General features: G+C 42.3%; 1 protein-coding gene across 5 annotated transcripts in view; it reads right to left on the reverse strand.

Annotated features, from left to right (window-relative positions):
- Positions 1 to 27226, reverse strand: part of PRDM16 (PR/SET domain 16) — a 1086739-nt gene that overhangs the window by 793738 nt on the left and 265775 nt on the right. The gene's annotated exons all lie outside the window — the stretch shown is intronic.

The raw sequence follows: 27226 nt of genomic DNA on the forward strand, positions 1-27226 counted from the left end.
GCTCCTGTTAAACAACAAAATGGTGCTTTGGTGATGTAGGCTGGCTAAGGACTGTGAGAACTAGCTGACCGTAGGCAATTTAGAAAACGGTGATATGTCTACTAAAAGGTCAGATCTGCATCACGGATAAAACAGCTTACCACACTCAGATTGTTTCATTTATTTTTGTTTCTTAATCTTTTGTCACCAAAACTGGCAAACATCTATTACTGTGTGGAAGGTAGAAGGCCTGAACTACCAACAAGTGTTTAAATAGCAATCTTAGCCCTGAGGATTGAAAGAAAAGAACTGATCTCTTAGTGGAGCAGGTTTCACACCAATGCAAGTCCATCAATAGTCTTACATCAAGAACAGAAGTAGAAGATGATGTTTGGGCTCCAAACCTGTGTTACTCTGTTTGAAACTGGTCAGTAACATACACATGTAGTGGGTCACTGTGCACTTGTTTGTTGCTCTTTGGCCTTTCTTAGACAGATCCATGAGGGATATTTCATGGATAATATTTAACATTCCACTGAATTTTCTCCCTGTGCTTGTTCTAACGAGTAGACATTGAGCCAATAACAATACATTCAGGTCAATCTGAAACTGAAAGGAAGAACTTATGAAATTCTTATTTATTAAAACTATGAAAACTTTGAGGTGGCTTATAACAGCATGGTGGGATGCAGGAGAGGAGTTGGTCACACACAAAGTGCAACAATGCAGTAAAAAATTGGTTTGGTTCTAAGATTATGATTTAAGACTGACTGGCTAATTCGGTAGATGCCAAAAAACTGTGATGGTACACCAAACAGTACTCCAAAAGCATGTAAATATTTGTCAATGCTCTTTTGGACAATATTTGGATAGGTACCCAGAAACTATGATCACTGTTTTTTTTATGATGTAGGAACAGTCAGATTTGTTGAAATCATCGCAGACTTCTTTGTAGTTATCTACCCCTATCGACTGAGATGTAGTTTCCTAATAGCATAGAACTTTAAAGAAATATATATATATATATATATATATATATATATATATATATATATATATATATATATATATATATATTCACTGAAAAAACCATAGGTTTCACACATGTTATAGTTAGCGGAAAGTTTACTGATAAAAAACCAGTAAAATTCCACGTTATAGTTAGTGCAGGCAACTATAACTCACGCGACCGCAATCCTCTGCTGATGCTAATACTGTATTTAGACACTTATTTGCCCATGTCTTCTTCCATACATTTTTAGCTATACATATATTACAAATTTTTTTTTTTCATAAAGACACATATGTCATCAGCAGAAGATTGCGGTCGCGTGAGTTATAGTTGCCTGCACTAACTATAACGGGGGAATTTCACTGGTTTTTTATCAGTAAAATTTCCGCTAACTATAACATGTGTGAAACCTATGGTTTTTTCAGTGAATTTGCAAGGTTTTTTAAATGCTAATTCCTAACTATAACGTGTGTGAAACCTATGGTTTTTTCAGTGAATTTGTACGGTTTTTTAAATGCTAAGTTACTTTACGCCATTCGTGGCGTGCGCGCCCACTTAACGCAGTTCGTTCCGTGCACGCACCGCGCGCCCACTTTACGCAGTTAGTGCCGTGCACGCACGGTGGGCACGCGGTGCGCTACGCGCACCGCGTGCCCACGTTACGCTAGATGGGCCATGTACGCACGATGCGCTTCGCGCACCGTGCGCACATGGAGGACATATGATGCACTTAGTTTTGAAAGGTAATATTTTAATTTTTCATAATTTTTATAAGCCATGCACAAATGGTGCCCTTCGGGCACCATTTGCACACGGGGTGGAGAGAGTGTGGATAATTTTTTCTTTTATTATTTTTGTTTAAAATATGGTGGTTTTTCGCACCTCTACTAAGCCCTGCACATTTGCTGGCCTGCGGCCACCAAAAGCACAGGGGGTGGGGAGAGTGTGGATAGTGTTTTTTTTATTACATTTTTTACCGTACGGTAAGCGTAATCGGCGAAATTACCGAAAAAATAAAAAATCAATTTTTGCCCTTGGGGGGGTCTTTGGGGACTCCCTCATCATGGCTATGTGTGTGGGAGCTGTCTAAACAGCCCCATTACCTGTTTATTGGTTTTATTTAACAACCTAACTCTCAGTGCGAGAGAGAAAATGGCGGCCGCCGCTTCCTGGTTTCGGCCGATTCTAATGTTTACTAAGATCTAAGAGCCAATCAGAATCGCGCTCGCGCACGCCACCGTACGCGTACGGTAAGCTTACGGTAAGCGTACCGTAAGCTGGCTCAGATATATATATTGATTTAAAGGCTATTTTCTCAAAATCTACTGAACAGATTTACACCAAACCTACAAAAGGCACTTCCCTTGACCTGAGGACTACCTCTCTGCCAAATTTCTAGTAATTCTGTTCAGCCGTTCGGGCTGTAGCCCTGTCTAAAGGTCCTATGGAAAAATGCATGGGAAAAACGCGTTTTGGGACCCCCCTTTTATCTCAGCCCCCGCTTGACGAATCCCCCCGAGACTTTCAGGGTAGGAGCGGAGCGGAGCGCCCCACCTATTTTGAGAAATTCGCGAGGATTCGTCGACCGGCGCCAAAGTTATTCCAAATAGAATGTTGCGGTTTTCCTATGGAAAAGGGGTCCTAACTATAACTACCTACTGGCGACCGCCAGTAGGTAATATATATATATATATATATATATCACTGAAAAAACCATAGGTTTCACACAAGTTATAGTTAGCTGTACATTTCACTCGTAAAAAACCAATGAAATTCCACGTTATAGTTAGTGCAGGCAACTATAACTCACGCGACCGCAATCCTCTGCTAATGACATATGTGTCTTCATGAAAAAAAATTATTTGTAATATATGTATAGCTAAAATTTAATGGAAGAAGACATGGGCAAATAAGTGTCTAAATACAGTATTAGCATCAGCAGAGGATTGCGGTCGCGTGGGTTATAGTTGCCTGCACTAACTATAACGTGGAATTTCATTGGTTTTTTACGAGTGAAATGTACAGCTAACTATAACTTGTGTGAAACCTATGGTTTTTTCAGTGAATTTGCAAGGTTTTTTAAATGCTAGTTCCTAACTATAACGTGTGTGAAACCTATGGTTTTTTCAGTGAATTTGTACGGTTTTTTAAATGCTAAGTTACTTTACGCCGTTCGTGCCGTGCGCGCCCACTTCACACAGTTCGTTCCGTGCGCGCACGGTGCGCTTCGCGCACCGTGCGCGCACAGTGAGCACGCGGTGCCCTTCGCGCACCGCGCGCCCACTTAACGCAGTTAGTGCCGGATGGGTGCTGGATGGGCCATGTACGCACGATGCCCTTCGTGCACCGTCCGCACACGGAGGACATATTATGCGCTTCGTTGTGAAAGGTTATCTATTAAATGTTCAGATACGGAATATGCCATGCACACAAGGTGCCCTAGGGGCACCTTTTGCACACGGGGGGGGGAATATGGATTTTTTTTTTTTAACTTATTTTTTACCGTACGCGTATGGTAAGCGTATTCGGCGTTTTAAAAAAAATAATAATAATTTAATGTTTGACCTTGGATGGCCTTCTGGGACACCATAACCAAGGCTAGGTGGTTAGGAGCTGTCTAGCCTGCCCCTTTTCATGATATCCAACTTTGTTTTTCCTCCCCGCCTCAGAGTGCGAGAGAGAAAATGGCGGCCGACACTTCCTGGTTTTGACCGATTCGAATGTTTACTAAGATCTAACAGCCAATCAGAATCGCGCTCGCGCACGGCACCGTACGCGTACGGTAAGCTTACGGTGCGCGCTCGGAGCGCGCTTACAGATATATATATTGATTTAAAAGCAATTTTCTCAGGAACTACTGAACAGATTTACACCAGACCTACAAAAGGCACTTCCTTGACCTGAGGACTACCTCTCTGCCAAATTACAAGTAATTCTGTTCAGCTGTTCGGGCTGTAGCTGTGTCTAAAGGTCCTATGGAAAAATGCATGGGGAAAACGCGTTTTGGGACCCCCCTTTTTTCTCAGCCCCCGCTTGACGAATCCCCCCGAGACTTTCAGGGTAGGAGCGGAGCGTAGCGCCCCATTAGTTTTGAAAATTTCGCGAGGATTCGTCGACCGGCGCCAAAGTTATTCCAAATAGAATGTTGCGGATTATCTATGGAAACAGGGTCCTAACTATAACTACCTACTGGCGACCGCCAGTAGGTAATATATATATATATATATATATATATATATATATATATATATATATATATATATATATATATATATATATATATATATATATATATATATATATATATATATATATATATATATATATATATCCACAGCATTCCACTCCACAAGGAAGAAGTAGAGGCCACACGGGGGGAACATCGGGAGATCTTATAATCAAAACAGCATGTGCATGATGCATTTCGGCCTGTGAGGCCTTCCTCAGATGCAGCTGTTAGCAAGATATGGCTCCACCCTCACCTTTAGTTACCCATAGTCACTCCCATTGGTGGTAGTCCGCTGACCGACGGTCACATGTCCACAACTTCGCTATAGTAAACTACAGCTCCCAGAATGCTGTATAGCTGGGTGAGTGTTGCCTGGGAGGGACATTTGAAATCAAACCTCTGTGGGTAATGGTAATGCAACTGAAAGGTGCGGAGTGATAAAATTCAAGAGTTCTTGTGTGACGGTGTTCCGTAGATCGCCCTCGAGTCCCCTCCAACGCTCCAGCCTTGATGTGCGTTTGCTAGCAGGGCTGTAAGCCGGCATCAGTAAACCTGGCTCCCCATTAATAATGGACTGCACCGCAGCAGCCGCTGGCATAGCGTGCACTCATAGGCGAACCGAAGTCATGTCAATATCTTGACGACGAGAAAGCTGCATCAGCAGCGGGTGCCAGTGATACTCCGGTTTCTTCAGGGAACGGGGCCTCTAATGCGCCTCTGGCCAGCGCAACAGTATCCACAGCATTCCACTCCACAAGGAAGAAGTAGAGGCCACACGGGGGGGAACATCGGGAGATCTTATAATCAAAACAGCATGTGCATAATGCATTTCGGCCTGTGAGGCCTTCCTCAGATGCAGCTGTAAGCAAGATATGGCTCCACCCTCACCTTTAGTTACCCATAGTCACTCCCATTGGTGGTAGTTCGCTGACCGACGGTCACATGTCCACAACTTCGCTATAGTAAACTACAGCTCCCAGAATGCTGTATAGCTGGGTGAGTGTTGCCTGGGAGGGACCTTTGAAATAAAACCTCTGTGGGTAATGGTAATGCAACTGAAAGGTGCCGAGTGATAAAATTCAAGAGTTCTTGTGTGACGGTGTTCCGTAGATCGCCCTCGAGTCCCCTCCAATGCTCCAGCCTTGATGTGCGTTTGCTGGCAGGGCTGTAAGCCGGCATCAGTAATCCTGGCTCCCCATTAATAATGGACTGCACCGCAGCAGCCGCTGGCATAGCGTGCACTCATAGGCAAACCGAAGTCATGTCAATACCTTGACGACGAGAAAGCTGTATCAGCAGCGGGTGCCAGTGATACTCCGGTTTCTTCAGGGAACGGGGCCTCTAATGCGCCTCTGGCCAGCGCAACAGTATCCACAGCATTCCACTCCACAAGGAAGAAGTAGAGGCCACACGGGGGGAACATCGGGAGATCTTATAATCAAAACAGCATATATATATATATATATAGATATATACAGATATATAGATATATAGATATATATTTGAGTGGTCCGTACCTGATTTCTCATCGAGAGTGCGTATCAGGATTGTGGATTGGAGATATATATATCTCTCTCTCTCTATATATATATATATATATATATATAGAGAGAGAGAGAGAGAGAGAGAGAGATATGCCTTGAATATATCCAAATGTGGTACCATTTCGGCAAGGATGAACTATCTGTCCCTAGAGTTCACACAGAACACAGCTCTGATCTCTGGTGTGATATACAATTGAGCTATCTCACCAGCTCCTGAGCTATGCCACTGATCAAGGAATCCCTTAACGATCTCATCCTTGTTCCCCTTCCCAGGTGCAACATGGATGTGTAATGGATCAAGGTCACCGAGCATAATGAAAAAACATACCATGAATGTTATGTTATGTTTAGGGACTTGTAAAGCGCATTGCTGCCCTTGCAACTGGGCATTCCAGCGCTAAACCTATAGAGTAGGGTCGGGCGAGATGAAGATGGCTAGTGATTGGGGAGTAGCCAGGTCTTCATGGCCCTGCTAAAAGCCCAGTGGTCCAGAGTGCACCGGATGGGAGGAGTCAGAGTGCTGTGTGCATTTCAACACTCTAATGTATATGCTTTGTAATAATGGGTGTAGGTGCACTATATTGGTTTTTTTTCTTGAGCACAAAAATGATTGTATTTTAAATAAAAATAATTTTTTAAGTTTACCCTACAACCGTTGGTAAAAACATTTGTTGAAGAAAAATTAAGCCTTTGAAGATCAATTGGAGAATGAGCCAGTGTCTTCTTAAGGTTCTGGTGGGCCTGAGCAAGACATATTATGGGGTCCCAAATAAAAATACATTTTGAATTGTACTACCCACTTCCTGCTCTAGCAAGCCTTCATTGTGCCAAACAATAATGAACTATATGTTAAATTTCAACAGGTTCACTCAAAAAACTTGAAATATGCCTTACCCGGCCCCCCATAAATCCTTCAAATGATCCAGGGTAGAGAGGATGAGTCAGAGGTAGAGATACACAGAGAGGGAAAGAAGTTTAGATAAACGACATTTAGATAAACAGAACAGACAGCAGTCAAAAAGAGAAATTTCACATTCCTCGGGAACCCAGGCAAGGTGAGGGCCTTGGGAAATTTGCTCCTGCCTTAAAATGCCTTTGGAATAAGCACCAAAATGTCCTGGGGCAGCTTGCTTGCTCAAGCGGCCTCCAACCGAGAACCTCTTTGAGTTCTCCCACCCATTACACAGCCTGATCTACTAGGTGTATTATCTCATGAGTAAGGTTCGAATTTCGGAATCGAGCACATAAAAGGAAATTGGACCTCAGACACTTAACACAGTGTGTGATCTTGGACAAATTACTCCCTTCCCTCAGCTATTGATCTCCAATTTTGGACCTTGTGGAAGCTCCTTCGGTTTAACAATGTAAAAAGAATGATTGCTTAATGGATTTAGCTCTTACGTGTTTGGTACAACACTGATTTAGTGCATTGGAGTCTCTGTAATCTGCCTCATGCAGGGAGACTGATCTCAAAGCTGCTCTACGAAGGTGCATCATTTTAAGAGACAGCGCTCTTTGAATTACACCCTCTTGACTGCACTACATCTTCTATGATCAGAATGTTATACTGTTTTCAAAGCGGCCTCTTTCCTTGGCAAAACACTATAAAATACCTAGCAATGCAGTGAAAATATGCTGAAGCATAATCCTTTTGTAAAGCCCTGCAAATTCTTCCATCCTCATCATCCTTTGTGTGTAGTGTATAATTTGGAAGGAAAGTGGATTGTCTTTGCGTTGGAACAGATCCCTTCAATATTAATTCATCTAAGTGGATGTTAATTTAATTTATTTTACTATATAGTATATCTCCTTTGGGGTTCCCTCCAGGGGAATCCAGTCGTAAGCCCAGGGAAACAGGCTCCGGGGTGAGGAAGGGCTGTGATATCGCCTGGATAATATATTGTACAATTAGATCAATCTGACAATTTCCATTATGGCTGATCAAATATTTATTGAGCCTCGGAGATGAGGTCGGATCCCAACACCATTTGTTTTACTAATGGGGGTGATACTTAATAAATAAATAAAAAGCATTCAGATCTCTCTCCACTCCGATCATCCCTGCATTAGATGTGCAAATTGCTGGTTTGAGTCAAAAATGACAGGCCAAGCCGGCGCAAATTGATGCACCGCCGGCAAGGCAGGTGCGCGCCTTATGCGGGTGCTGCTTCAAAGACTTGCTTGTCTTCCCCGCTGCACTGTAGCTAGATTTGTCAATTTCTCAGTGAGAGTTTCAGCTGAAGTGTACCAGTGAATTCAATTTTTTCTGGCATTTATTGATGCTGTTAATTTCATAAAAGGACGCCGCAATGGCCTCTTGTGTAGACGTTGTCCACTTGCATTAAAATGGGTAGGTTGGTGGAAACGTAGGAATTGTATATGACAGATGTTTGCAGAAAATGTTTTTACAGAATCAACAGATTATGTTCCATAAATATGCAAATGTACAACAACAAAAAACAGCAAAAGGTTACATACTTACTAGTGGATTTACTGTGTAGAATTCATGTATTGTGACATGGAACTTGGTAAAATTTGTCATTTGCCTCAAAAACATTTGCAGAATTTGAATGCAGTTTTTAGCTGAATGCACTTCCTATAGAAACGGGAAACTCCTAGCAAAGATGCTTCTGTCAAATAAGAAGTATAAGAAACAGGAGCTGAATCCCATCTCAAGTATAATACCAAGTAACTTCGGTAAAACATAGTTTTTTAAAAAAAATGCAGGAGGCAACCCTTAAAGATTTTCTATGTTTTTTATATCTGCTTACCAGTGTTTTCAAACATTTGTAAAACACTTTTTATTTAAAGGAAGTCTCAGGAAAAGAAAAAGTGGAACAGAAGACTAAAAGAACAATGATGCATTTGAAATAAAATTGCTTTAATAGCGTTCCATATAAGAAACTGTCTAATAAAAAGTATTTTCTTCAAGCTACTACAGCAAAGTCTCAAAGTACTAGCAACATTACTTAATATTATTTATTTTCCATTCTAAAAGCAGCAAGAAATGTACTTATAACTCATGACATCCAGGACCTGACTTAGAGTTTAGCAGAATGGGCAATTGCGGCCCTCTCTCCCAAACCCTCAGCCCGCCCACCTGATTTACAGGTGGGCGGACCTTCTGTACCTCGACGACTGAGCCTTCTCAGGGTCAATCGCCCAGATAGTGCTCCAATGGCCATAGGGAGGACAATATATATAACAGCCCCAGGATGAACCAATGCTGGCAGCGCTTGTGAAATTCACTGGTGACAGTGGGCTGGTCTTCGTTTGCACATTATGAATGTACATTCAGATGATGTTGGCAGGCTCATTCAATAATACAAAAATTGCCAACCAGACCTCTCCATAATACCACTGTTCAAGCACAGCAGTAGTTTGTTTTAAAAAAATGTAGTTTTATATAGCGCAAACTTGACCCGAAGGTATCAGAGCTCCTTATATGAGCCCCTTATATGAGCCCCAGTCGCGTTACACAAGTACACATTCATTTTTTTGTTCGGCAAGGGGAGATTAAGTGATTTGCCCAGCATCATAGGATGTTGAGCATCTTTGCCGAGACTCAAACCCGGTTCCCCAGATTTAAGCTTGATCACCCTAGCCGTTAGGCCAAAACCTCTATCTAGATTTGGAATGGTTGGTGCACTCAGCTCATAATACGTGGTCTGTGCATTTGTCAGCCCTACATTCCTGCCTCCTTATAACCCTACAATTCACTGGGCAAAAAGTATGTTGATTCACAGACACTAACAGTCATGCTGCTAGTGATGGCAAAGCAGTAACCTGCACCTGACATTTTAAGGGGATCTTGATGGTGACTTCACTAGCACTTGTGGCTGTCCTTAAGGCGCTACTGTCAGGCAGGCTCATGGCAGATGTTGTACTCCTGATCCATGTGTCAATAGGGTGCAAAGTCCTGGAATTCCTTGAGCACTCAGGTACCAACAGGGATCATCAATACTTTCAAACTTTGACCCTTGGTATCTATTGCCTCATCTCCCAGTTTGCTCCTCCCACTGGTTATTAAAAGCAAATACCTGGTGACTCCCATCCCCCTCCTCTCCTGGTGCATAATGAACATGTTCATATATGACTCTGGAAATAACCCACACCATCCCATCCCATACCAGGAACAAACTCAATAAAATACCAAGCACCTTTAAATTCATATTTTAAAAGAGAAGAACACACAACACATGCACGAGCACACACACACACTCACTCTCATACACACACACACACACACACACGCACTCACTCTCATACACACACACACTAGCTTAATAATAGTCCTCACAACAACATTAAGTCTCAGGTCACTCTTGCCTCAGGGGTTTGTCTTGTACAGGACTCCTGGATATCATTAGAGCCCTGTTATTTATGGAAGGAGCTGCACTCATTATTATTAATATTATTACTTATATAATGGATCACATGCAACCAGTTTTATTTAAAAAGGTCCTAATTAGATCAAGGGATTGCAGTGCCATATAAATCTTCTGACCAGAGGGCATGCAGTTTATAAAAGTCAACTCAACCCGTGGATTTACAGCTTTATTATGGACATGGTTGGAGCGCATGGTATTGATTACTGCGGTTGATACATTTTCTCCTTGCTCTTCCCCGGTGCGCCCATCACTCATTCTGTCTGCCCCAACACTCTGTCCAGTCACCACGTTTCCTCCTTAGTCTGCATCCTGAATCAGTATTGGGAAGTCTCATTAAAAGACACTTGCAAGATGAAAGGGTGGTGCCAGCTTTGTTAAATTGCCCTTCAACGTACCAGCCATATAACATGTGTTATTAGAACTTTGAAATGTGTAGAGCTCCAGTTAAGACAATGGAGTAGCTTCGGGCTTATAATGGCTGGTAGAAGGCCGGAACTTCAACATTCTGATTTTTGTCTTCATGTTGTCTCCTTTTTAATATAGAACATTCTACCCTTAGTGGGTGTAATGTTCTTATAGCCCTACTGCCTTGCGTTATAATGCTTTAAAAGTCCCTCTACCCTCTGGCTCGGCCTATAACTTGGGTTCAGGGCTTTTAACAGCCAGTATAGTCCTCCGCAGTGGGGGGCTATAAGGTTATAGTAATACACCAGTGTGGGTATGCCTTCAATAGGCTCTGCACTAGAAATTGTATTACAACTGAGCAAAAAGAAAATAAATACACCATCCTAACAGATCAAAGCTATTGTCATGTGTAACCAGAGATATAGGGATGCAAATACGTGAATGCCCACAGCAAAGAAAGCACAAACACACATTATATAGCATGATAAGAGCTTTTGACTCGGGAACAGTACAAGGCATTACTATGCTCAGTAGCTTGTTATATAGAAATTAGAAATCATCATGTGCTAGTTGCAAAATGTCAAATTTTCTTGAATGACACAAATTCCCTTAATATGCAGTTCAGAACAGTAAAGGGATCGTGTTCTATCTTTGCATGCACACACTCTTTAAACAAAATACGAGTTAAATATGGCATTTGAGTAAAAACACTAAAAATCCCACCTTTCTTGGAATACTATACGTTGGCCCAGGAAAGTTGGGGGTTATGTACAAGGAAGTGACAGAGCATGCCGTTAGCTTCCTTGGCTTAAGAACACACTCTGCCACTTCTGAAACGCAAGGCTGCACCATATTTACAAGAATGTGGTGCAGCCTTGCGTTTCCCCCTGCGATGGCGCTAAGTTGAACAACTTAGCGCCAACGCAGGCACCTTTGCCTGGGTGCAGGGGAAGATTGTTTATGTGTAGGAAGGTGTCCCTTCCTGCACATAAACAATCTAAAATGCCATTTTGTAACTTTCATGAATGTTGCTTCATGCAGCACACATGAAAGTGACAAAATTGCATTTTTTCAAAAGGTTTGTTTATGTACAGGAAGGGACACCTTCCTGTACATAAACAAACCATGGCATTTTACTTTTTCTATGTGTGCCGCAAAAGGCAGCACAAATGGAAATAGCAAAAATGAGGAGAAATAAGGCATTTCTCCTCATTTCGCCAACTTAAGACCAGGGTTTTCCTGGTCTTAATTTTGGCGCTGCCTCCTATGTACGTCACCCTTGTATATAGGGGGTGCTTCAAATACAATGGGTGTTGCGGTGGAACGCCCACCGCAACACCCTCTGCACGTCCCTTTCACGCTAATCATAGCAAGAAAAGGGGCCTTATGTACAAGGCAACTTAACGCTGCCTTGTACATAAGGCAAGGCCCCTATCGCCACAGGAACGTCACAAAAAGTGACGTTCTCGTGTCGATAGGGGCTTGTACAAATGCCCCTTGGGGTCTTGAAATTTTCCTGGTGTGATAATTATTGCTAATTACACGTTTCCTCAATTTAAATGGGGAATAACTTTCAGAGTTTACCACTGGTTGCAAAATGCTTATGTCTGGTACTTACCAGACCTTTTTCCCTCCTTTAACCTTTTGCAGGTCTGACATCCTGAAATGTGATACTGGAAAACACTGTTAGTGGGACTTCATCACAGCCAGCACTCTCTTGTAATCGCGACTACTGTGCAAATGATTGCTTGCGATGGAGTCACAAAACTCTAGGGCACTTATAATTGAGCCCTATGTGTTGCAATTGCCTCCTTTGCTGCAATCCAGAAATAAACAGTACAGAGAAAAGTGGTGGAATGTGCCTAAACAGTAAATTGAGGTTGAAGCATTTGTCTAGCCAACATAGTTAATGGTGGAATTAGTGGTGGAATAAAAGTGCAGGTCAGAGTAATAAAGTCCCTAAGGAATAGGTAGGAAGAAGGGCCATGCCATGAAACAGGCAAATGTACAACTAACCTAGTCAAAGCGGATGGATACCTCTCAGACTTAAACAAATTAAAGAGTCTGTGTAGAGTGGGGAGATACGTTTGCTAACCTTAGGGAGAAAGCAAGCACGCACTTCCTGGAACAAGGCAAAGTTGTTGGAAAAACTCAAACTGAAAAACCTTCTAAAAAAATTAAGGTATCTGGTGCTGTTATTAGAATTGGTTCACAAACCAATTGTATTATTTGTGCATTTGGTTTTGAAAAATGCATTCTGAGGGATATTTTGGGAGTGAATAATACAATACATGGGGCATTTAGAGTTTGGCAAAGTGGGAGCCCTGCTGTAAATCAGAGGGTCTCTAAACCTGCAAACTTGAGATGTGCCTGGCTCATTTAGAGATTGGTGAAGAACAGCGTTTCCACCAATGGAGCCATTCACCACTGGGCACTCAGGTCAGTGACAGTCAACTCGTGCTAATGAGAGTATGGCAAATGTCACTAGATTTACTGCCGGCCGCCGCCAAGAAAGGCACCATAGTCCCAGGCTGTGAATGTCACCAATTGTCTGCATTTGCAGAAAGAAAACTCCCTGTTCATCAAGGCCATTGATCATTTGCTTTGCACAAGCAAACTCCCACTTTGTGAGTTTGTGCAAAATAAACAGAAATGCGAGTGTGGTGAACGGACAGGTGTGTCAGCTTCAGTGTAGGATTAGAGATCTCCACTAGGCAGGTAGGGGTCTCTCAATTGGCTTGATGGTCCTCCACCATGGAAGCGGAGGCCATCTCTTAATGACCTTCAATGTCACATTACTCATTCCCTCGGCCATTTATTCTCATACACCGACTTCAGCTACAGTGTCACAACCAAAGTAAAGACAACTATTTATAACAATCTTACACAAATTAAGCATCTCACCAAAAATCTCAATTAAGGGACACCAAACTATCCAATCACGCTCCAGTACCAGAGGTTATTCGCTTACTTAACATTACTACTCTAAACATCTAAACCAGTACACCGATTGAATATAGATCATAAATCTATTTCTATGCATTTTTTCTACAAGAAACAACAAAATCCTTGCCTCTTTTAGCACAGGGGCCTAAAGGGCTTTTGTTGCTAATAATGCTAACAATGAACCAATGGCATGGTGTTTATGAAGAAGGAACCTGACAAACGTATAGAGAAATGTTCTACAAGGATCTAAAATCACAAAGATGCATTTTGTATAACTTATCATCATTGAATATGCACAGCAGGTAACATCCCCCACAGATTGTTTTACACTAATGGTTACATTTCAGAATAATCTTTTATTTATTAAGTGCAATATAGGGTGAAGTAGGCCGAAGGGCATTACAGCTCTTTACATGAGCACCAGATTCTGTTACACAGTTTTTGTTAACACTGGTAGATTAAGTGATTTGCCCAGAACCACAGGATATTGAGCTGAGGCCAGGAATTGAACCTAGTTCCCCAGGTCCAAAGTCAGCAGGAGTTAGGCCACATTTACTCCCCCATGAATAACATTTTACTCCAGTTTGTAGAGCACAACGTAACAGAGCAGAGCAGACCACACACCTTTGTGAGAAGAACAAAAAACAAAGGAAGCCAACTCTTTGACCACCAAGTATGCTGCAAACTCCTGGGTGACTTGCAATCAGGATTCTGAAACAACCACAGCACCGAAACAGTTCTCATTGCTGCCACAGAGGACATGTGCATTATCCTTAACCGTGGGCAGACCGCCACCAACATCCTTCCGACCTTTCCGCCGCTTTAGACACAGTCTCCCTTCACACACTAATTGGCAGAGTACACACAGCAGGAATACAGGGACCAGCACTCAAATTAATAGCTTCCTTCCTCTCAGGAAGAACAGAACAAGTCAGGCTCACGCCATTCACATCGGAACTTAAGGCCCTCATCTGCGGAGTCTCTCAGGGATCACCACTGAGCCCCACACTTTTCAACATGTACATGACTCCTCTGGCTAAAATCATCAGATCCTAAAGAATCAACATCATCTCCTATGCTGATGACACCCAGCTCATTCTTTCCCGTCTTAGATGACACCATCACCACCTAGACAAACTTCAAACAATGCATGACCAGCAAGGCCAATTGAATGAAAGAGCACTACTTCAAGCTCATCACCGACAAAACTGATATGCAGATCTTCGGGAATAAGTGTTCACCTTGAGACTGCACCTGGTGACCCACCAAGCTTGGACACACACCCACCCCAGCTCACCATGCTAGGAACATAGACCTCATCCTGGACACCAACCTCATCATGAAGTACCAAGTCAACACCATCACCTCCTCATGCTTCCACATGCTCTGCATGTTACGTAAAATCTTCAAATGGCTCCCACTGGACACCAAATGTACCATAATGCAGGCCCTAATCATAAGCAGATGGAACTATGGCAGCTCACTCTATGCTCGCATCCCAACCCATCATCTTCATGGACTACAAACCATCTAAAACGATGCTGCCGGACCCGTCCTCGACCTCCCGCGCCAAACCCACACCACACCACTCATCAGAGAGCTCCACTGGACTCCCCATCTATAGGCAATGCTAGTTCAAACTTCTCACACATGCATTGAAGTCATTACACAACACAAGACCCGCATACTTCAGTCACTGGCTTCACTTCCACCAACCCACCAGAGAACTTCCCTCAGCTTTAATCTCACTTGTGCGCACCCACGCCCCATCCCATATCCACAGAAGCAGAACTGGAGGTCGATCATTCTCTTAACAAGCCGTCAAATGCTGGAACAACCCCCCCCCCCCCCCCCCCAACACATCAGGGCCTCCTCCTGACTTCTTGAATTCCTCAAGAAGCTGAAGACCTGGCTTTTCAATTAGTCTTTTTGCGGGACCATTGAGACTGCCTGTATTCAGACCCAGCCTCACCACACACGTACACTCACCTACTCAGCACCTGGATACCCTCACGGGTGACAACCAGCGCTCTACATATCACATTACAAGTCACCAGTGACATCATAGGCCGGGAGGTTCGCTGAGTGATCTGTACTCCTCTCCCCGTTTTCACACAAGCTTCTAATTTGTCTCTGTGAGTTTGACTGTGAGTGTTGGGGTGATTGGATTGTTGGATATGGACTAAGACTGTGAGAGTCCACACTCTTTACTTCCCTATTTTCCCTTTTATTTTTGCTTTTTTCTTCTTTTCCCCTTTAACCCCAGTGTTTCCTGTGGTGCGTGTTCTTAGTTGCAAGCGTTGAACTATTATGAGGGCTGCCTGATGACTGACTGCTCCATCTATGGTTCTGATTGGATCAGCTGACTGTAGCACTTTTATACTTGTTCCGTATTGTGATGAAAATCAATAAAGAATTGTTTTGCAAAAATGTTTTTTTGTGTGATTGTCATGATAGGGTGCGTGTGAAATCTATGTTCCATGAAAATCTATACTTTTGTGAAATTTCATGTTGCAAAAGGGAAACCTGCAGGGAAAAAGTATGTATACACTTTGCATCTTGATTGACTAAAGTGGAAACGCAAGAAAAGAAAATGGCGCGGAAGAAGGCGAACTTAAAGTGGGAAAAGTCGCAAACTTCATGAACTGTAAAAGTAGGGAAGCTCACAACTTTTTACCGGTGTAAAAAACCTTCTTCTTTCCCCTTTTACTGTACATATTCCAGTTTTGATAACAGCAATACCTCTTACACAACAAAAACCGTGTATTTTCTGAAAAGGGCACACTGGATGGGATGTGTAAAGTTGGCCTTTTCTGTTTGAGATACAGGAGATCTGGTGTGCTCTGCTGCCCGCGGCCCCTGCTGTCCCCAGGACTTATCTCACACACATGATGCAGCTTTGCGGAAAGGATTCGGGAGGGACTTTGCATTCCTTCGCTGAGATGATATGGCCTGGTATCTAAATCTGTTCCATATGACCGACCTCACGTGGTTATTGTCTGGGCCCCAGTGAAGGTCAGGGGGGCTTTGGGAAGAGGCTTCGGAGTTGGCAGTGAATCCTCTTAAGTTAGTTGTGAAAGAGTTTCGCAGAGATGGCATGACAATGCACTTCCCGTTTTAGATGCTAATACAGATAGTTTAATACGTTATGGGTATTTATAAACCGTGTATACCCTCTAATGATAGTACCAACTCACCGGCTCTAAAATTAGTTAATTTATGATGATTGCAACATTTCTTCTGTCTAGAATAATACCAAATCATCACCAACATATTTGAGTAAACTTTACAGAAACGTTTTTATTTTCTAAAGAAAACAAAAAAATTACGGGTTAAATTAAGTTGATAATCAGGGCCATCAATGAAAATATGTTTTTGTTTTATCCTCAAGGGGGTATCGGTTTTAGACGTACGCATTTTTGGGGATGCTGGTATAATGTTTTGTAATTCCTAAATTTCGTTTTACGATAACTTTTGCCTTGAGAGACTGGTTCAAATAAAAAATGCATTGTCAATGGATATTTTCTCTCATAATGAAACATATCCTACTAGAACCAGCCAGTCTTCTGCTGGTATCTAGTTTGATGTTTTTTTATGTGATGCATACCCCAACAGAGGTAAGATACCAGCACAACGTATTTCATGTAAAATACATAATTATTCAAACTGCCTTTTTGCACACTACTAGCTACGTATCTCATGTAAATCGTTATCTAGTTTTCCTTCAACTTATATGACATCATCACTCACTTATGACGTGCTATCAAGTTAATCGCGAAGTCATCATACTGAAACATATGACATCCATTTGACCACTCTCCTATGTTTGGTTCATCATGTTATTGAAGATTGAGACCACCACATGGGTCCTTCTTTCATACAGAACGCCACACTGACTGGAAAGTATGTTTATGTTTTTCCTTAACTTACAAACTCAGGCTTACAGCTTGCTTAAAGCCACAAAGATAATAATGAGTAGCCTTGACATGAGACCCTAAACCTCACTAGCGGCTCGGCACAGCAGTCATAAAATGTGTAGTGGCAAAAGCCAGTTATGCCAATTGTGTGGAGCTACGACTAGGCACATTTGAAGATTTAGGGTTCTCAGGGCACTCGGTGGCACCTCAGTACCGATACAATTGCAAGTGCTATTGATGTGGTCTGAAGAGCATTCTCGATGATGTCTATTAGCAGGATGTTGTACTGGAGGGAAGACCTGGGTTTGTCACAGCCGTGAGTGTCTCGGTGGGTCTGTGAGTAACTATGTGAGTGGGAGTGGGTCTGTAAGTGGGTGCATGAGTCTTTGAGTGGGTCTGTACATGGGTGCATGACTCCCTGAGTGAGTCTGTAAGTGGGTGCATGAGTATCTGAGCAGGTCTGTGAGTGGGTTTGAGAATGGGAGTGTGGAGGTTGGAGTGGATGTATAAAAGGTTATATGGGGATGAGAGTGGGTGGGTCAGAGATTCTGCGGATGTTATCATCAGTGATGTCGTTTGAGATGTCATGAGTGATTTCATCAGGGATGCCTCTGACCATGTCATCAGTGATGTAATATGTGAGGTCATAAGCAGTGCATTGCGGGGGCGTAAGTTATAGTTAGCTCAGCTAACTATAACTGCTGAATTTCTCTGGTTGTGTGCAAGTGAAAAGTCAGCCTAACTGTAACGTTCCTGTAACCTTTGTTTTTTCAGTGAATATATATATATATATATATATCTCACCCAATGTGCCTTGCGCATAGGAGTACAGCGCTTCATATGCAAATCAAGCCTGCAATCATGTTTCCACCTACAAAGGTTAATAAGGATTGTTATTGCAAACTATGTACCTGACCTTACCAAAGGAAACAGTTCCTCTCGTATGGTAGGACTCAATGTCCCAGAAGGCAATGGACAAACACGCCCACTGGGGGCGGTCATACCAACGAAGTAATTAAAAAGGAAACACTATTACCACGAGAGTTTCAGTTGCTTGTTTGCTGCCCATGAAGAAGGGATTTGATATCCTGAAACGCGTCGGCATTGAATACAATTTTAAAGGAAACAAAACGGCATGCTGCATTCTACAGAGAAGCAATGTCGAGTGACCTCCTATGCGCAAGGCACATTGGGTGAGATATATATATATATATATATATATATATATATATATATATATATATATATATATATATATACATATATATGTATATATATATTCACTTAAAAAACCATAGGTTTCACACATGTTATAGTTAGCTGGGCATTTCCCTCGTAAAAAACCAATGAAATTCCCCCATTATAGTTAGTGCAGGCAACTATAACTCACGCGACCGCAATCCGCTGCTGATGCTAATACTGTATTTAGACACTTATTTACCCATGTCTTCTTCCATTAATTTTTAGCTATACATATATTACAAATATTTTTTTTTCATATAGACATATATGTCATCAGCAGAGGATTGTGGTCGCGTGAGTTATAGTTGCCTGCACTAACTATAACGGGGGAATTTCATTGGTTTTTTACGAGGGAAATGCCCAGCTAACTATAACATGTGTGAAACCCATGGTTTTTTAAGTGAATTTGCAAGGTTTTTTAAATGCTAATTCCTAACTATAACGTGTGTGAAACCTATGGTTTTTTCAGTGAATTTGTACGGTTATTTAAATGCTAAGTTATGTATTTATTAATATATTTTTTTAAACAAAACTTTTTCACGGTGCGCTTCGCGCACCGTGCTCGCGCCCACTTTGCACAGTTCATGCCGTGCGCGCACGGTGCGCTTCGCGCAACGTGCGTGCGCTGTGGGCACGCGGTGCGCTTCGTGCACCGCGCGCCCACTTTACGCAGTTCGTGGCGTGTGCGCACGGTGCGCTTTGCGCAACATGCGTGCACGGTGGGCACGCTATGCGCTACACGCACCATGCGCCTACTTTACGCAGTTCGTGCTTCGCCCCCAAGGGCCAAAAACAATGTATTTATTTATTTTTTTAAATTGCGGAGTGCGCGCACGCTGCGCGAACTTCGCAGAATTTTTTCCGTTTGGGTGGTGCGCGCAGGGTGCTCGCACTCAGCGATTTTTCGAAAAAAAAATAAAAACATTTCTGGCCCTTAGGGGTCCTTCTGGGACCCGCCGACCACGGCTAGGGGGTCAGGAACTGTCCACCCTGCCCCCTTTTCACGTTCTCCACATTTTTTTTTCAAACCCTCAGAGTGCGAGAGACAAAATGGCGGCCGACACTTCCTGGTTTCGACCGATTCGAATGTTTACTAAGATGTAACAACCAATCAGAATTGCGCTCGCGCACGGCAGGGTGCGCGCACCCAGCGCGCACGCTGCGCGCGTACAGATATATATATTGATTTAAATGCTATTTTCTCTGAAAATACTGAACAGATTTACACCAAACCTGCAAAAGGCACTTCATGGACCTTATGGCTACCTCTCTGCCAAATTTCACGTAATTCTGTTCAGCCGTTCGGGCTGTAGCTGCGACTAAAGTCCCTATGGAAAAATCCATGGGGAAAACGCGTTTTGGGACCCCCCCTTTTTCTCGGCCCCCGCTTCTCGAATCACCCCGAGACTTTCAGGGTAGGAGCGGAGCGGAGCGCCCCATTAGTTTTGAAAATTTCGTGAGGATTCGTCAATCAGCGCCAAAGTTATTCAAAATAGAATTTTGAGATTTCCTATAGAAACTCGGTCCTAACTATAACTATCTACTGGCGACCGCCAGTAGATAATATATATATATATATTCACTGAAAAAACCATAGGTTTCACACATGTTATAGTTAGTGGAAATTTTACTGATAAAAAACCAATGAAATTGCCCCGTTATAGTTAGCGCAGGCAACTATAACTCACGCGACCGCAATCCTCTGCTGATGCTAATACTGTATTTAGACACTTATTTGCCCATGTCTTCTTCCATACATTTTTAGCTATACATATATTACAAATATTTTTTTTTCATAAAGACACATATGTCATCAGCAGAGGATTGCGGTCGCGTGAGTTATAGTTGCCTGCGCTAACTATAACGGGGCAATTTCATTGGTTTTTTATCAGTAAAATTTCCACTAACTATAACATGTGTGAAACCTATGGTTTTTTCAGTGAATTTGCAAGGTTTTTTAAATGCTAATTCCTAACTATAACGTGTGTGAAACCTATGGTTTTTTCAGTGAATTAGTACGGTTTTTTAAATGCTAAGTTTTTTTCCCTTATAATAAGCCCTGTACATTTGGTGGCCTACGGCCACCAAAAGCACAGGGGGTGGGGTAAGTGTGGATAGTGTTTTTTTCCATTGTAATAAGCCCAGCACATTTGGTGGCCTTCGGCCACCAAAAGCACAGGGGGTGGGGTAAGTGTGGATAGTGTTTTTTTTATTTTTATTTTTTTACCGTACGCTTACCGTAAGCGTACGGTAAGCGTACCCCGCGAAATTGCCGAAAAAAAAATAAAACCGTTTTTGCACTTGGGGGATGTTTGGGGACTCCCTCAACATGACTATGTGGGAGGGAGTTGTCAAAACAGCCCCTTTACATGTTTTTGGGCTTCCGATTTTAAAAATCTCTCTCAGTGCGAGAGACAAAATGGCGGCCGCCGCTTCCTGGTTTCGGCCGATTCGAATGTTTACTAAGATCTAAGAGCCAATCAGAATCGCGCTCGCGCACGCCACCGTACGCTTACCGTAAGCGTACGGTAAGCGTACCGTAAGCTGGCTCAGATATATATATTGATTTAAAGGCTATTTTCTCAGAATCTACTGAACAGATTTACACCAAACCTACAAAAGGCACTTCCTTGACCTAGGGACTACCTCTCTGCCAAATTTTGAGTAATTCTGTTCAGCCATTCGGGCTGTAGCTCGTTCTAAAGGTCCTATGGAAAAATGCATGGGAAAAACGCGTTTTGGGACCCCCCTTTTATCTCAGCCCCCGCTTGACGAATCCCCCCGAGACTTTCAGGGTAGGAGCGGAGCGTAGCGCCCCACCTATTTTGAGAAATTCGTGAGGATTCGTCGACCGGCGCCAAAGTTATTCAAAATAGAATGTTGAGGTTTTCCTATGGAAACGTGGTCCTAACTATAACTACCTACTGGCTATCGCCAGTAGGTAATGTATATACATATATATATTATCTACTGGCGGTCGCCAGTAGATAGTTATAGTTAGGACCGTGTTTCGATAGGAAATCTCAAAATTCTATTTTTGAATAACTTTGGCGCCGGTTGACGAATCTTCGCAAAAGTTTCAAAACTAATGGGGCACTCCGCTCAGCTCCTACCCTGAAAGTCTTGGGGTGATTCGTCAAGCGGGGGCCGAGAAAAAAGGGGGGTCCCAAAACGCGTTTTCCCCATGCATTTTTCCATAGGACCTTTAGTCGAAGGTACAGCTCGAACGGCTGAACAGAATTACTTGAAATTTGGCAGAGAGGTAGTCCTCAGGTCAGGGAAGTGCCTTTTGCAGGTCTGGTGTCAATCTGTTCAGTATTTCCTGAGAAAATAGCATTTAAAAGCATATAAATATCTATACGCGCGCACCGTGCACGCACGGTGCGTGCACGTGCGCGCACGGTGCCGTGCGTAAGCGAAATTCTGATTGGTTGTTAGATGTCAGTTAACATTCGAATCGGTCGAAATCAGGAAGTGTCGGCTGCCATTTTGTCTCTCGCACTGAAAAGGAAAGGGGGAAAAAAGGTGGAAAACGTGAAAAGGGGGCAGGGAAGAGAGTTCCTGACCCCCTAGCCTTTGTCAGGGGGTCACAGAAGGACCCCACAGGGGGAAAAAACATTTCATTTTTTTTTTAACAAATCGCGGGGTGCGTGCATGGTGCGCGCACGGTAAAAAAAATGTAAAAAAATATATATATTAAGAAATACATAACTTAGCATTTAAAAAACCTTACAAATTCACTTAAAAAACCATAGATTTCACACACGTTATAGTTAGGAATTAGCATTTCAAAAACCTTGCAAATTCACTTAAAACACCATAGGTTTCACACAGGTTATAGTTAGGTGGATATTTCTCTCGTAAAAAACCAATGAAATTCCCCCGTTATAGTTAGTTCAGATAACTATAACTCGCGCGACCGCTACTCTATCACAAGGATGATGTCATCACTGATGTCATGAGTGGTGCCACTGACCATGTCTTGAGTGATGTAATATGTGACGTCATCAGCAGTGGATTGCGGGCGCGCGAGTTATAGTTATCTGAACTAACTATAACGGGGGAATTTCATTGGTTTTCTACGAGAGAAATATCCACCTAACTATAACCTGTGTGAAACCTATGGTTTTTTAAGTGAATATATATATATATATATATATATATATATATATATATATATATATATATATAGTTCCTATGGCTGAACCAAGAAAAGAAACAGGGAAACGTTCCCTTCACACATGCTTTCATTCAACTTGGGCACCTAGAAACAACCAAAAGGCAGTGTACAGCACTCTAGAAAATTGCGTACTATGTGAATGAATACATAAGTAAATTAATTTATTAGCAGGAGACAAATCACATATCTACAGTTGTCACATGTAAAGCATGATTTGCTCATGTGCTCCTGTGCAGTCTGGTACTTGTGGTTTTGTTTTCTCTTTAGAAATGTAGTGCAGCAAGTTCCAGATTTCAAAGTAGAAAACCATAACAGGATGAACTACACCCACTTAATGGCACCTCTTCTGATTTCAGAATGGCTGGCTACATGTACTTAGCAAGCCGCTTCCATCAACAAGAGTTGTGTTTCTCTGCTTCTTAAAGAATTCTGCTCCTCCAAAATGGGAATTAAAGATGTTGACTCCCTGTCTACATCTATGGCATCCTTCCTGTTGTCACATTAACAATAACAACAATTCTCCACTGTCGATTGTAAAGCAGCCTCAGAGAGATGAACCTATCACTATCGGGCTCAGAGGCCCACCGCCTACAGTAACTGCCAGTCACCCATCATCCATGAAGCATTGTTGTTCATTCCTAAGAGCCTCTGGTACTTGAGATTGTCTGCTAAAGGAAAGGCCTCCTCTTATCTCTGCTTACTTCCAAATGTCCTCATCTTCCTCCTGTGATTGACGTGAAGCATGGTATAGCCCAGAAGTGGGCTTGAAATAGTGTGTTCTTCAGTGGCCTGTAAGGCCTGCTACAAAAAGACTTACATTTTGACACCTACTTTGTTAGTTGCTTTGAAGTTATCCTCAAAGTTGAGATTTGTGGGACCTCTGTCTAGCTGTGTTGAAGTGTTGCTTGCAGTATGTCTGCGCAAGGATTCCAGTGATGTGGACAAGGACACACACTAGGAGATTCATGATATTTGATAGGCAAATAGCATACTGTAAAATTGAATTCCCTTACTTAACAGGAGTGTTTAGAAACAACTAAACCTCAGTAGTAAGCATTATGGGGCTGAATCATCAGACTTTTGCAGGTGTAAATGCAGGATTGTGCCTCAAAATCAAGCTGTTGACATGCAAACAGTAATGCTACAAAATGCGTAATAATTATGTCTCACAATTATATAAAATTGTAAATACAAATCAACCTCAAAACCTTGTTGTAGGGCTTGAGGGCATTTCCTTTGAGAAATGCACACAAAAATATGATACTAAGTAGCAGAAGAGATTTCCAATTTTCACAATAAATATAGGTCATGTTACACATAGTAAGAGAGCCAAACATTTCAACTGAGAAACAAGAGGGAACATATTTAGAAAAAATCCAATAACTATTTTTGCAGCTTTCATTGCAATAGATCCAGCATAGACGATTAACTTTGTTGTAAGAAAGAAAGTCAAACTATTGAAGTAGGTTTAAAAGCCAAGGGCAATATAACATCCGAATAAAGTCGATGGGCAGTTTTACAGTAGTGACACTGTGGTGAGTGTAGTCAAGTCTTATACAGGGTCCAAAGCAGGTCGAGTGAGAGTGAAGCATCCTGGTATGAAGGTTGGCATTTAAAAGTATTAAAGGAGGATGCCATTTTAAAGGGTATTTGGAGGAAAGTGGAGAAAGTGGTGAATGAAAGGAAAAAAGCAGTTGTACTTTTTAAGCAAAAAGAGTGCACGGAGAGAATGCGATAACTAATTGTAAAGGTGCCTGGGCGCTGTTAGATGACAAAGAAAGAGAATACTGAATCTAAACAACTGCAATACATAATTATAAATAACTGTATCCTCCTTTGATTTGAAAGGTGTCTAGAAAAAGGCTGAAAATTCTTAGAATTGAAAAATTGTGCCCTATTGTGACTTGGATCAAAGCAAATAGATGTTAATTGTCGAGTGGGAGATTCGGCGAAATGTTCATTTCGCCATTGATATCTTGTGTAACTTCTGCCATTTTGTATTAGGTTTGATTTACCAAATTCCTGAAAATATACCGTCATTCGTCATGTAATTTCAAGTGCACTCCTATAAAAAATCCTATTGCAGAAGCATGGGAACAACATGAAGAAACAGAACACAGGCGGCTCTTTTTCACTGCGCCTGTCTTTTTTTGTGATTTATGTTTAGCACAAAAAGCATCAACACATCCAAAATTGGTTGGAGGACACATTTCACTTTAAAATATAGTACTAAATACCAGAGTTCCATTTCACATAATTTTGCATAATCTGATAAAACAAATCAGAAATTTCACATAATTACACACACAAAATTTCGCACACACCTGGTTAAGTGCAGCTACTCCATAGACATGTTTCAAGCTCAAACTTGAGTTTGAAATTCACTTACTTGACCATCTAGCCTTCGTAACTACCTTTCACAACCTTTGTATAACCTGAGGAAGGTGACTTAACCCAGCCGTGGGTGTGCTGTTGAATCTGAAAGTACAGCTACCTATTTTATCAGGTGTCACAGATGATGCGGGCATGCCGAAACAACCAGACAGCCTAACATAGCCAAACTTACTTCCTAATCCCTGGTTAAGGGAAACCCACCTTGGCATGTCCTAATTCTGAACAGCTGCAGTGAAGTGATCTCTTCACACCTGAGCTGCGAAAAGCAATTCCATCTGCCAGAAGATACGTCTCTTCTCTCATTTCCTGCTCTGTCACTATAATTACATTCTAAATTGAGGATGAAATGTTTGTCAACAGCATGTTAGAAGAGCCACTGGAAGCATGTGTTTGGTGTCTTTTGTTTATGGGCTTTGTGATGGTTCCCTATGGTTCTGAATGCATGATAAGGCTTCTGTACGCGCGGGGCCGCGCAGTCCCACTCACTGCAGGAAGAGGTTGTCTCTAGGCCCAACATTTGTCAGAAAAATGCACACTGTTACATCATCAAGATTAATATTTGCCTGAAAGGGGCTTGGGGGCTAGCTGCTGTACCTGCAGACGTTCATGCTCTTTAATTTACTGTGGAACACAGTCTAAGTTCCATACTAGAACAATGTCCAGAGATGAGGGAAGGGAGTGTTGTCAATGAGTGGAAGTAATTGTTACAAGCAGAGGGAGAACAGATTCAAAGAGAGTTATTAACACCTTTTCTTAAATATGCAATGTACATACACTATTGAAACAGGAGTCTGATTCAAGTCTGTAATGCTTCTCATCTTTTTACCAGCGACAGCTGACTCTGGTAAGCGCAGTGGGGCGGTGGGGCAGGGGCGGGGTGAGGGGGACGGGAAGTCGCCAGATGACAGAATAGGTATAATTAAATTAAAAAAATAATGCCTATTCTGTTTTCTGTCGGCTTCCCTCCTGCCCCGCCTCACCATGTTTACCTGATCCGGCCGCCGCTGCTTTTTACCACTTTTTTATTACTCCTTATTTCTGTAGCAACAGAGACAATTTAAAACTGGTGCCATACAGAATTAGACAGTTTAGCCTTTTCATTAATCTTGAAAAGTATGAGTTTGCCTTTGATGAGGTAACCCTTTCTAAAGCTATGGTCACAAATGTATTACCCAGTGCTGGTCACAACTGGGTAATATTAGTAAGGTCAGCTGTTACATAAGAAAAGCGTTTCTTGTGCTGCTAATAACTTTGGCTATATTTGACAAATCTCCACAAAACTTCCCAAAAATGTGCTACTCTGTGATTAGCTTGTGCATGGAAAGTGTCCGGGTCATACTTCAATTGGGGATAGACAAAAAGGGGTTCCCATAGACTTCTTTAAGAAGGGCTACAACAAAAAGCGCTTTATTTAATTACACTAAATTTGGCAGGAAGCTTGATCTTGGTCTGCAGATTGTGCTTTTTGAAATTTGATGCAAATCTGTTCAGTAGCGGTTTAGAAATTAAGGGTCAACAACATTTGTATATCTGGACGGTTGGGTCCTCGAGAGGTTTGAGAGACTCTCGCGAAAGCATCAAGTTAAAAATGGAGCGTTGTGATTGACCCAGGGAGATTTTTTTCCCTTGGGCCAATTAGAGCAAGCGCTCTGATTGGCTGCCAGCAACATCAAAAAACATGTTGCTGGCAGCCATTAAAGAACTGACTGACAACGTTCGCTGTCCTGAAGTTAAACGAAAAAAGAAATGTAAGGGGGCAGGGTAGGGAAACCTTGCGCCCCAGGCCCCATGGGGGGACCTAGATGGATAATCCTTGGGTCCAAAATACAAAAACAATCGACACTTTTGGCAGCAGAATTCCCATGCAATCTAGAGAAAAATGGCTGCCAGGTCTGTATTCTTCCATTATAGGCCCCGGGGAGCCCACTCCTGGGGCCGCATTACATAGGGGAGGGGGGCACGTGCCCCCCCTCCCCTGGCCGTTTTC

This window comes from Triturus cristatus, chromosome 1_2 (assembly GCF_964204655.1).
Source record: "Triturus cristatus chromosome 1_2, aTriCri1.1, whole genome shotgun sequence".
NCBI classification, from domain to species: Eukaryota; Metazoa; Chordata; class Amphibia; order Caudata; family Salamandridae; genus Triturus; species Triturus cristatus.